Source organism: Panthera leo, chromosome F3 (assembly GCF_018350215.1).
Source record: "Panthera leo isolate Ple1 chromosome F3, P.leo_Ple1_pat1.1, whole genome shotgun sequence".
NCBI classification, from domain to species: domain Eukaryota; kingdom Metazoa; phylum Chordata; class Mammalia; order Carnivora; family Felidae; genus Panthera; species Panthera leo.
In genome coordinates, this window is record NC_056696.1 from 49,187,688 (window position 1) to 49,201,467 (window position 13,780).

Genomic DNA, 13,780 nt, shown 5'->3' on the forward strand with positions numbered 1-13,780 from the left:
CTTTATTTTTATTTTTTTAATTTTTAATGTTTATTTATTTTTGAGATAGAGACAGTTTGTGCAGGGAAGGGGCAGAGAGAGGGGGAGACACAGTATCTGAAGCAGGCTTCAGGCCCCGAGCTGTCAGCACAGAGCCCAGTGCAGGGCCTGAACTCATGAACTAGGAGATCACGACCTGAGCTGAAGATTGACGCTTAACCAACTGAGCCACCTAGGCACCCCTAGATATTGGTACTTTAGGTAGTATAATGCATACATGTTATTTGTTTATAGTTGACCAGTATCTTTTGAATGATGATGTAACATTTTGATAATTTCTCAAGTTACATCTATTGACTTCCCAAAGTAGAATTGAGCACTAAGTGAAACCAAGAAGAAAAATTACTTTTGTTTGGATTCTTTTAAAGTAGGCTCCACACCCAATGTGGGGCCTAAGCTCATGACCCCAAGATCAAGTCACATGCTCTACTGACTGAGCCAGGCAGGTGCCCCAATGGTTTTTTTGTTTTGATTTTCTTTAAAGAAAAAATAATTGTAATTTCTTATAGCCCCTGCAGCCATATGCAAAGGATATGCATTGCCAAACTTTGGCCCATTGGATGGTATTGTATAGTCACTGTATTAGTTTGCCAGGCCTGCCATAACAAATTGCAAACCAAGAGGCTTCACACAACAAGAATTCATTATCTTCTGGGGTGCAGAAGCCTGAGATCAGGTGTTGGCAGTTCTAACCTCCCATGAAACCGGCAGGACAACTCTTCATTGCCTCTTCCTAGCTTTTAATGGTTGCCAGAAATTCTTTGCTTTCAGCTGTATAATTCCAATCTGTTTTTATTTCTACATGACATTCTTCCTAGGTGTCTTTTTTCACATGACCATCTTCTTATAAGAACACTAGTCATATTGGATTAGGGCCAACCCTACTCTAGAATGATGTCATTCTAATTTAATTGATTACATCTACAGTGACCCTATTTTCAAATAAGGTTATGGTCTCTGCCGTTCAGGGTTAGGACTTCAACATAACTTTTGTTTGTTTTTTTTGGCGGGGGATTGTGCATAATTCAAGCTATAACAAATAGCCAGCAAGGGAAGACTGAGTTTTACATTAAGACTTGTAACATATTCTCTATCCTACAAAGTACATATTGCACTGAATTCCATCGGCTTACTGAATACATTCTATGCTACAAAACTTATCAGTAGCCTTTGCTCTTTTTTTACTGGTGCTGTAGGTGCTACAGACAGATCTAGTGGTCGCTTGTGATCATGCTGTCTCTCTCCAGTGTGCCTATGTTCTGTCTACCTGGCATGTCATATCATTGCCACTTTTCCAAATTATACTCACTGTTAATAACTAGTGTATTCAGTATGCACTTTCTTAGTTGCCTCTAGCATGAAATAATTAACTGCTAAAATTTACAAGCATTTGTTATTTGCATAGCAAATTATATTTATTTAATGTCTTATACTGTTATTACTTAAACAGGTGTTATGCACACACTTTTTCATTCTAAAAGTGCCTGGCCCAATACCTTTTGTATAACCATTTTTCAATATTTTACTGATGTATCATTAAACAGTGGAGGCAAAATATTGCATTGAAGTATCCAGATAAGCTTTTTGACCCTGGCTCTGGACATAGCAGCTGCTGAGATGTTGATGCCCAGGAAGAACTGAATTGCCATTTATGAACTCCTTTTCAAGGAGAGAGTGATGGTGGCCAGAAAGGATGCTCACATGCCTAAATACCTTGAGCTGGGAGACCAGAATGTGCCAAATCTTTACATTATGAAGGCTTTGCAGTGTCTCAAATAGCGAGGCTATGTAAAGGAACAGTTTGCTTGGAGACATTATTACTGATAGCTTCCCAGTGAGAGTATCCCTTGTCGCCATGATTACCTCCACCTGTCCCCTGAGATTGAGCCTGCCACTCTATGCCATAGCTGTCCTGAGACTGGCAAGCCATGGCTCAAAGGTCTGGAGGGAGAGCTACTTGTAAGACTCTCATGAGGGGAAGCTGACAGAGACACCTACAGAGGAAGTGCTGTGCCCCCTGGTGCCTACAAGAAAGCTGCGGCCTTGGCTGGGTCAGCAACTGAATTCGAGTTTAGAGGAAGATTTGGTCGTGTGTGTGGTCAGCCACCTCAGTAAAGTTGGAGATTGTTTTGTGTTGAATAAATCCGTAGCCAGAAAAAAAAGTCAGAAATATCAAGATAACTATTTCACTAGTTCATTTGGTACAGGTACATACTGGATAGGTAAATATAAGACTTAAAATTAGAGCAAAGACTCTTAAATTAGAATGCATTGTGTGTTTATAGACCAAAAAAGTCTGTTAGAAAAACTAGTGATAACATTTATTTAACTTGATTGTGTCTTTGCCATGCACATACTTGTTTATAGTATTGTAATTTGCTAACATAAAACTTCTGTGATGTTGAAATTGCTTTATTTAAGGGGCTAAATGAGCAATGCTTTTAAAAAATCATTTTACTTGAGATATTATAAAATCCTACTTAAATACAAAATTGTAATAGTAAAAGGGATAAGTATTTTACAATTAGACCCAAATGTTAATATGACAAAGATTCAAATAATTCCATAACTGGAAAGATCTTTCATAATCTTTTAAAAATAAAAAAAATAGTAGTTAATTCTTTTTTGCGGTAAGGCATTGTGCAACTGAAGAGAATTTAAGATAAAATTTATAGCAGGACTATTGAAACTTAATTTTCCTTGAATGTCATTTGTGTTTTCTTCCTTGCTATCTGTAAGTGGAATTTTACCCAATCTAAACCATTTCCTATTAATTCTAAGGTACCTAACCCCATACCAGGCCTCTAAAGGGAGCTATTTACATTTCACAAGCAAAGAAATTCGTTTTCAGGATGTTTCTATATTATGACAGCAAGATTAGTTCAAAAATGAAAAGTTCAGACAATCAACCAGCTGTTTCATATACAAAATGCCAAACATCTGGTTCTCTTGACTTTTTTTTTCCCCTCACTGACTTGATTGAAACAGCAGGGTTGATTGTGTTGTGCAAATATAGCCTCAGAGCAGGAAAATTAGGGAGAAAAAAAATCTTGACTTTATTGTAGATTTTTTTTTAAATCCCAGATTCAGAGAGTCTGAGGCTATAGTGTCAGCTATTTGAACAGACTGCCTTCTATTGTTTTCATAGTTGACTCAGTAAGATGTTTATGAAAGAACTCCAACTGCAAGATAATTTTAATTACCATAGTTATTAGCATTTCTGTTCCCCTGTTACCTTCAAAACATGCTTTTCTCAAGTCTAGACAAATGAACTAAAGACTGCTTAGATCTTCATTACAATCCCAGTTCCATATAGAAACCAGTGTTCTGCCTCAAGAGATGGCCATTTACTGGATAAATATTTGCACATTACAATGGATGTAGTATAAGACCCTATCTCATACTCCTGTATGAATGTGAAATGTAATCTGAGGCCATCAAGTCAACGGAGTTGTAGTTATTCACATTTGTGATAATATGCTGTTGCCAGCACCTGCTATGCATTTCTTACACAGTTTAGTACCACTTGAGAGAAGTTGGGAACCATTAAAACGATAATTAGTATATTCATAACAAAAGTCAACAGACTGTCAGCTATCAACAGGAAAGCTGTAGTGAAATGATAGAGTGAAAACCCATAGACAGAGAAAGAAAAGGAAGGTATCAAAGGGAAATGAGAAGTAATAGGAGAAAGGCCTCAGACCAAAATCAAGACCATGCTTCAGTGGAAAATCCAGAAACATGTCCTATATAAAAATTAATCTATTTAAGTATTTTGTCTACATAGTGAAGATTCCAAACAGCAATGCTTTTTTCATGCCTTGTGTGTATATATCTATGCATAATATTACTGAAATTGCATCAAAAGATAAAAGCAAGTTTAGTCTTATAGCACTTAAAGAAATGACCTTCAGTAGATAGTGTTTGTAATTACTGGGTTAGGTTGTTATATTTTGCTCATCAAGTTGGAGATGAAAAGTGAAAAACCAAAACCCAAACTACAAATAGGAAAGAGGAAAAGAGAAAGAAATTTAATTACAGGTACCTTTTCAGTGCTTCCCATACTTGAGAATAAATTTCTTCTAGCTTTCCAGCTGTGAAGGCAGCCATTGTTCTCAGGGGAGCTAATTATACTAAGAAGCTTGCCTTCCTGGTGGGCTCTAATAAACACAGTTCATTGCAGAACTTTACCAGTGTGTGTCAAAGACCCACAACTGTGTGTGGCTGATGCTAGGGGCATGCAGTACAAAGCTCTGTAATATAGCTGCAGTAAACAACACATACCATTACTAGGGAACTATAGGAATAGTACAGAGGCCTCAGGAATGGGAAGTTATGGTTTCATTAATGCTGAACTGTAGGGGTCAAAGAGCTAATGAAGGGGCTAAAGGGCTAATGATCCCACCTATGATAAACACTATTTACCACGTAGTCTTGAGCAGACTTCTATGTTAGCAGGAGTCGCATGGAGGGGACTGTGTTAGCCATCTGCTCACTGTTCTAGTTGCCATTTTTTTCTACTTGCTCAGTTACTATAAACAGTGACCTAAAAGGCAATGGAAAGGGAAACAGAGATATGCTGGGAGGGATTTACAAAAAAAAGCAATAAAATAGATGCAACATCTAAACAACTTTGCCTATAATTTTGAAGTTAGAGCTTTGTAAAAGAGTACTCAGTTATAGCCATTGATTTTTTTTAGATATTCACCTGTTGAGTTTCTCAAAAATATGATTATTGGTTCATGCATTAGGTCTTCATGTTTTAAAACCATAAAACAGCATTTAAGTGAATGTTAGAGACTTTCAAGTCTCTACAGAGAAATGATGGATACAAGTTGATACGCCTAAATTTGTGGCCTACAAATTTTACTGTAAGTTTCTAAACTCTGTTTATATTGTGAACCTACATTTTAATCACTTTAGTCTTTGGGACAGAATACACATCACAGAGTATGGAGAAAATGTTTGTTTTTCTGGTGCCACAATGAAAACTTTCCAAGAATTTTTAAACACAAACTTATTTGAGGGCAAATCTCCTGCTTTATAATGTTTTTAAAATTAAAGTTCTCTCTATATTTGACAATAACCAATAGAATGAAAAGAAAGTCCAAAATTTATAGCCAGTGTAACTTATGTCTAAGTCTTGAAAATTCCTCAGATATCAAAAGTTGCTGTGCTTAGCTGTGGATACATAGAAGATTGCTACCATAGTTGGAATGAAACATCCATGCATCATAGGAGATTCTTTGAAATTTTCCACTGGCATTTCCAAGAGTAAGCTTTATAATGACCTTATGGAAACAGCCTGCTTTTCAAGACATTCCTGTGCTTCAATTGAACAAAGTTGGCCAACTGTAACAAATAGCACAGTAGTTGACTTTTCCGGTGTCCAATTCAAATCCATTTCATCTCACTCGGGAGGAAACTGCAATTTAGTCTTAGGATTTATGGCATGAAAGCATATGTACTACTCAAAGTCCATGGAATTGACAACAAAAATATCCCCCTATGTTTATAGAATAAAATTCTTTACTAAGTTCTATAGAAGAATCACTTTCATTTTATAAAGAGAAACCCTGGTATAGAAGTAACAACAAAAAGAACGAGAACAAACAAATGCATACAAGTTACTCCTTTAAGGAAATAAAACTTTAATGGAATATGGAAGAAAAAACCAAAACAACACTTGTGTAAAACCAAGCAATCAATAGATAAATTTTGATTCCTTGGTGTTGAAATTATATCAAAATCATGATTCTGTATACCGCATATACTTACATGGTAGAGAGCAATATATAATATACAATATCAAGAATTATACAATAAAACTTCATGAGTATTTTCAGAAATGTCATACCAAATGTGTAGCTTTGAAATTGACATTGATTAGAAGAGTAATTACAGTCATGTAGTTTTGTCATTATTGGTATTCATCTTTGAAGTTTAGTAAAACCTAAGCAAATATCTAACTTTAGAGAATGATCAGCTGTTTAAGCTTTGATTGTTTTAACCAACAAAAGATTCACTGGATATATTGGAAAAGTGAACTGTGGGCATCAGATAAACTTAAGTTCTCAACATTGATCTTGATTTTTCTAGCATTGTTACTATGAATGATAGTTTCCTTATTTACACAAATTGCATTGTCTTTGGTAATCTACATAGAATGTATAAAAATCTAACAAGACAAATTAATTTTGTTTGAAATATACATTTAGAATTGTGGGGGAAAAAACAACTAAAGACAATGTTTGAAGACCAGAAGGTGTGAGAATTCAGGGCAGAATCATCTTGTTTTTATGTTTTTGCAGATCCCATTTACCTTTGCTGGAAAATTTTACCTAACCCCAAATGTAAAGCTAATTTGCAGAGAAATAACTATTCAAATCTTTTCCTAAGGGATTGTTGTGTGGCTGATGCTGAGTATTCTGCATTGCTAAAATCTGCATGCCAGTATAGTTGAAATTTTGTGCATTCCATTCCTGGAATCTTTGCTCCCTCTTTTTAGAGTAGCTCTGTGCCCTGAAACTCTAAACTATTGTTGTGTTTAACGGTTTCTCAAGCTGTCTTCTCTGCTGCATGTTAGCTTATAGCCCGAGATTCTTTGTTTTTGCTAATCTTTTGATTCAGTTCAACAGACATGGTTATGAGGAGGGAAAAAAGGAGTAGGCAGTGGGGCAGGAGAGAAAGAGTAGTATCTAACTAGATTTTTTTAAATGTAAAATATCTCATTGAAATCCACAAGTACCATGTTTATTGAACCTTAGGATACCAGTGTATATAAATACAAATCTGTGTATATTTATAATTTTTAAAAGCAGATTTAAAAAGCCACCAATCTGTAGTTGGTGTCATTTTGCCACTTATGTTTAAATAAATTTAAATATCTTATACTATTTAAGGTTATAAACACTGTTTATAATATTTGATTTCCTCATCTATAAAATAGAGATAAATATTAGCTACTCCAGTGTGAGGTCTAAATTTCAAGTACCTAGTATTGAGGCTGATCCATAACAATATATGTTCCTTTCCCCCATTTTTGTCTTATTTTAGTAAATATGTGAATTTTTGAATTTTTAAATTTTCATGATTAGAACTATTAGAGATTGTATTTACAATTATTCACTCCTGGGCACAGGATTTGAAAACAACATAGAGCAGAGTTCCATGGGTTGGACATGTAATAGTATAATGTAATGCTTTGTGAGTGTAAGCCCAGAGTTATTTATCATTATAGTTTAACCTAGTCCATTCTGACTGATAAAACCATTGTAGTATAGTAAAACTTTGGATTGTGAGTAACTTGTTCTTCAAGTGTTCTGCAAGATGGCCAAACATTTGTAATAAATTTTAACTTGACAAACGAATGATGTCTTTCAATACAAGTTGTACATGACGCCAGATGTCACATGATCACAATTGAGCCATTGGTTCTTGAAATTCACTTTGATATACAAGTGCTTTGGATTACAAACATGTTTCCGGAACGAATTATGCTCCCAAATTAAGGTTTTACTGTATATTCCTTACAGACCTTTAGAACTTTGAAAAAGCAAAATCTCTACTAATATGGTACTTAATAGGTGGTACCTTTGGACAATCCAATCTAGTAATGATGTAGTATCATGTGCCAGACACTGTTCTATTCCATTTTTATATATTTACATCTGCTGAAGTTAATTTTCACTCTTGTCTGGCATCTAATTGGAAACCATTTAACTATGCATGAATTGAATCAGAATGTAAAGGAGCAATTATTATTATTATTTTTAATATTAAAACCATTGGCAGGGGTCCCTGGGTGGCCCAGTAGGTTAAGTGTCTGACTTCAGCTCAGGTCATGATTTTGCAGTTCATGGGTTTGAGCCCCACGTCAAGCACTGTGCTGACAACTCAGAGCCTGGAACCTGCTTCAGATTCTGTGTCTCCCTCTCTTTCTGCCCCTCCCCCGCTCATGCTCTGTCTCTCTCTCAAAAATAAACAAACATTAAACTAAAAAACAAAAGAACAAAAAAAAACATTGGCAGATATAATGGGAAAGAGTTTGTGTTTAAATCTAGGTCATCCTTTTTAGTTAGAATTCATTATATACATTTCAATGAATGTTGTTAGATAATCTGGCAGAGAATTGAAGATATTTTCTTTTTTGGTCTAAGTTGCAGTATGTCTGTAAGGTTCATTAATATCCTTTTCTATTTTAGAGACTTATGAAAATTAAAGCAGAATAGCCATTTTCCCTGCTTCCAGAAATAAAAATAAACACTGGTAGTTGTTATGAAGTTAATCTTTTGTCTTGGGTGGATCACGACTACTCGAATGACCTAATAGCCTCTTTAAGAGAATCTGTGTACAGGTTGACCTTAAGTTTGTCTGTTCAGATCAGTAGATTAAAAGGAAATTAAAATCTTAGAAATATTGCATTTGTGTGGGGATAGGCACTTTCTCTCCTGACACTTTTATATTGACCTATATTGTAAAAGGATCTTGAAGAATATTTTTTAGCTGCATATCACTAGAGGGTGACGTTGCTTCATTGAGAGATAATGCCCATTCATGGCGTGCTCTCCATTTGGCCTGCAGCTGACAGAAAAGATAAACTGGCCATTCTCTTGGTTTCCCCTCTGATGGCCATCCTTGGGAAAATGGACACAAACTTAAGTAAAATTCAAGATGCTCATCTTACATTTCCTTTTGTATGCCACACTGCATCTCATTTTCTATAAGGATTTTTAACTGCAGGGATGCTTTCTTGCCCAGTATGCAATATCAAATATTTATCTATACTTTGTTTTCCTCTTGACTAGAGTTGTTTAATGTATATTTCACCATCAAGTAATTCTAGTTAGGATGTGGCCTAATCAGAAACAACTAACACAAGTATTCTCCAAGGTTTCCATCTGGATGCCTTAGAGAATAATGTTGCCATTGAGAAAGAGGGATGGCAGGAGGAGGGGTTCATTTGACAGTGAAGAGTAAATGTAGATGAGTTAAATTCTGGACCTGCATGTGTTTAAGATCCTTTTGGCACACTGATGGTGAGAATTACTGATAAACATTCCTTTAAGACAATTGAAAATATGAACTTAGGGGCGCCTGGGTGGCTCAGTCGGTTAAGCGTCCGACTTCGGCTCAGGTCACGATCTCGCAGTATGTGAGTTCGAGCCCTGCGTCGGGCTCTGTGCTGACTGCTCAGAGCCTGGAGCCTGTTTCAGATTCTGTGTCTCCCTCTCTCTCTGACCCTCCCCCGTTCATGCTCTGTCTCTCTCTGTCTCAAAAATAAATAAACGTTAAAAAAAAAAAAAAAAGAAAATATGAACTTAGAATTTGAAAGAACAACTTATACATTTAGCATCAGGACCCCCTAAATAAAGTATATTCTGAATTCATGTAAAGTGGGAAATACAGTTCACTGTCTCTGTGAGTGTCGTTGATTTGCATATGAAAGCACAAAATAAGACTCATTCTGCAGTCTGATGGCAGACTCCCAAATAGGTAAATGCTATCTATAAAACAAAATATGAATCATGCGAATGGGTATATGCACAGAAATTCTGAGGCAATTGAGGGACAATTGGGACAGGCATGGTCAAGGAAGGCTTCTTCAAGACCTTAGAAGGCTAAGTAGGGATGGAGTCTAAGAAATAAGAGGAGGATGGCAAGGTGTTTATGCAAATCTAATCTCAGTGTACTTTTAGTAGAGGGTTAACTGTAAAACAGTGGCATGTGATTGAGTTTCATGAAATAAATACTATGCAGAAGATGGACATCCTTGTTGTAAGAAAACCTCTTTTTCCACCCAGCAGGTAAACAGGGAGCCTCTAAGAAGTTTTAAACAAGTTTAACTGTCTGATTTGCAGTTTTAAAAGAGTGATGACAGCTAAAGGGAATATCGTTCTAAAAGAACTAGACTGGAATCTAAGGGATTACTGACAAAGTTGGGCTAAAAATCATGGGGACATTCATTTGTGCAAAGTACGACTAGAAAGAGGAAAATCATTACTTGAAACAGAAGTAAGCTTTATTTATTCACTTGATTCATATAGTATTAAATTCAATATCTCAGAGTGGTACAGGCACTGTGTAAGCTTAATAAATACTAGAAAGTAAGAGACTCATTTTTTGCTTGTGTGAGGATTACAAACAAATGGGAGAGATAAGACAACATAGGCTGTTCTAAAGAAATGTGTTCCTTTAAGGTTTTTAGATCATGTGTGATTGGTATACAGTTGGATGATGTCAATATTTTGCAAAGTCTTACTCATACATGTTCCCCCATGTACAACATATTGTTTTGAAGTAACCAAAGGCAAGCTTTTTCACAGTTGAAGAGGAACCCTGAAGAAAGCAACTTAAAATACACAGGGAGTTCTTTACCTTAATGCAAATAGTGGCTTGCATAGTTGATTTAGAGTCCAGATAAGCTATAACACTGTTTTCTTCTGTATTAAAATATAAATTATGTTTATAATTTATGTTATAATACACACATTATATAAATGTGTGCATCTTAGATTGAATTTTCAATTTTGATAAAAGTGATCTGTTTTTGGAAAACAAAAGACATCAAGTGCTTATCTCAAAGGAGGACAATTCAAGCCACACAGGAAATTCAAGCCAAGTTGTAAAGAATCAACTCTAATGTTGGGTCTGTGTGCTACTTATTTTACAGGGCCTCCTCTTTTCTCAATTCTGAAAGCTCCCTATTTCTTTCAAGGAGTTCTCAGTTTTGCATAAAATAGTAGAAATTTATCTCTGTTGCTTGCAGTCAAAAACTCTCACTTTCAACAGCCTATTCTTACCAGAGTTTATGGGAAGGAAAGAGGGATAATGATGATATACTGAATATTCAGAGTGGTAGAATATTTTGTTTTTGTTTCTAACTATGAAAGGAAATTGTGTTTACATAGAACATGTAATACTGAAGAATTTTACTCTTAATGGCGATGTAACAGAGTCTATGGAAAGCACTGGAAGAATTAAGCCTTAAGTGGATAAACATTTGTAGCACTGACATTAAAACAGGAGAACAAAAGACAACTATACACTGTGATGGATAACACTTAGGTTTTCTGGGTTGGAGAACTAAGATCCCAGTGGATATTCTTTTTTTCTAGTGTGATGTGAAAGAGGGAGTGTGGCTTAAGAAATGATTGAAAGTTTTAAAGAGATTATATGGAGAATCAACAAGGAAGATACTAAAGACAAGAACATGGACAGTACATGGACAAAAGTAAGCTTTATGTACTGGCATCTGATTTTCTTTTCTGTAATTTTACTGATTTTCCATTCACTTAAATATTTGCTTAAAAATGGATTTAAATTTTTTTTCACAATGTTTATGACACTTACAGGTGTGTTAATTATATCTCTCCCTAGAATTCTAAATATTACTTTTATCTACCACAAAATCCAATTAGTAATTCTTAAATTAGGTTAACTTTGTAACAAGATTCTCTTGGGATTGCAGTCTGGGTAGTGCTTTTTCACTAGTGCTTTTGGTCTTTGGGAGTAGCACACCTTCTCTTTCTCTTACAAAATAAGGGAGAAACTCAAATTTATCAAACTCTATAAGAACCTATTTCTTGACAAACTGTTTTAATATGGAGATTTACTCATTTTTAAAAAAACAGGTTAGTATTCATTCTGACAATGAATATTTCCTTAAACTAATACATACCTAGCAGTACACATTACTTAAATTTATTCCATGCAAACTATAAGCAAAGAGATTTTGTTGCATAATGAAATAAGCAATGCCTGAGGGCTTGAGTTTAGTGGTTTATTCTACCATTGAATCAATATTCAGCTTAAGGCAAGCCACTTTCCTGCTTTTGGTAAATTTCCTAATCCATAAAATGGAATAGTAAGTTTGACTTGCCTTGGGGTTTTTCTGAATAACTACTAACAAACCTTATGAAACAATTTTAAAATTATAATGTTGGTGATCAAGTAGAAGGTGTTTAGAAGCAAAATTAAACCTTCAATAATCCATAGCATAAACACTTGATATTCAGGAGAAAAACATAACTGATACTGTCTTCCTTTTAGTGTTTATTATAATGTCATCCATTTATTGAGCTATTTGGAATCAATGGCTTAAGATGTTAGACCATATATTTAATATTTTGAAGTAAACAATAAATTCTTCATAGTCCCATTGCAATAACCATTTCAGTTTAACCAATATGCTTAAAAACAAGAATACTGGTCTTTTAAGGCCTGACTCAACCTAAGCCTAGAGAATCAGAAAAAAAAAAAATACTTGCGATGTGTTAAAGCATATATAACTTACTGACTTTAAGGGGAAAAATTGTGGTAGGATACACTATTTGATTATAAATATGTTCAAAAACGCTTAAAACGGGTATAAAAATCAATTTTACAAATAAGTTTTAACATGTGTATAATCTGATCCTTAAATGTTAAAACATCTAAGTTTCTGAAAAATTTTAACTATATTTAATTCTTGGATAGACAAGAGTTATCCATGAACAAGAATTAACCATAAATATGTATACTTTGGGATACCAGTTTAGACTTTCTTATTTTTAGTTTGGAGTTACTTTTTCTGTTACCTAATATTTAGATAATTAGTTGTCTCAAGGTACTAGAAAACTCAAGCCTAATATCAGACTTAACCATGTTAAAACAAAGTCTGAGATAATATTTAGAGATGTGATGCATTCAACCTTTTCACGTATACATCACACACATTTTGATAATGCATATAGTTCTGTAACCACCACAACTGTCTGCTCACAGAGTATTTCCATCTCTCCCAAAAGTTTCCTATGGCCCCTTTGTACTCAGTCCCCTCCTTACCTCCTTGGCTACTGGAAACCACTGATTGGTTCTTTATCCCTAAAATTTTGCCTTTTCCAGAGTTTCATATAAAAGAACTTCCTTCTCTCTGCAGAAATTGTTTTAACATTTCTTGCAAGGCAGAGCTACTGGCAACAAATTTTCAGAGTTTTTGTTTGAGAAATTCTGTATTTTTCCTTTGTTTTTGAAGATTAATTTTGCTTGATACAGAATTCTAGGTTGATGAGATTTTTTCATTCAACATGTTAAATATTTTAGTCTACTCTTGCTGCTTGCATGGTCTCTGATGAGAAGTGTGATGTAATTCATATCTTTATTTCTCTAAAAATAATGTTTCTCATCCCCCTGGCTTCATTCAAGATTTTCTTTCACATTATTTTTCTGCAGTTTAAATGTATGTGCCTGGGGTTTTTTTTTTGTTTTTTTTTTTTTTTTTTTTTGGTTTGTTTGTTTGCTTGCTTGGCATTTATCTACTTCTTGTGTCCTGAGATTTCTAGGTCTGTGGTTGGTTTTCATTATTATTCTTGGCCATTGTTACATCAAATATTTTTCTTTAACTGATATTTACATTATGGATATGTTACACCTTTTGTCTCATAGTTCTTGATATTCTGTTTTATTTTTTCCCTTTGCATTTCAATCTTGGAAATTTCTATTGGCATGTCTGTAAGCTTGGCCATGTGTACACTAATAGGCACAACCAAAGGCATTTTTCATTTATGTTAGTGTTTTGATATTTGATACTTCTGGTTTTTTTGTTTTCATCTTTTTGCTTACATTTATTCTTGCATGAAATCTAATTTTTTTACCATTAGACTAGCCTTTAACATTTTAACCACAATTGTGTAAAATTCCCTATCAGATAATGTCAAAACATGTCTGTCAAAGGTGAACCTGGTTTTTATGCTTTGTGGTG

General features: G+C 34.6%; 1 pseudogene; it reads left to right on the forward strand.

The window, feature by feature from the left end:
• Positions 1–1,656: 1,656 nt before the first annotated feature.
• On the forward strand, positions 1,657–2,154 carry LOC122211628 (annotated as a pseudogene).
• Positions 2,155–13,780: the final 11,626 nt, after the last annotated feature.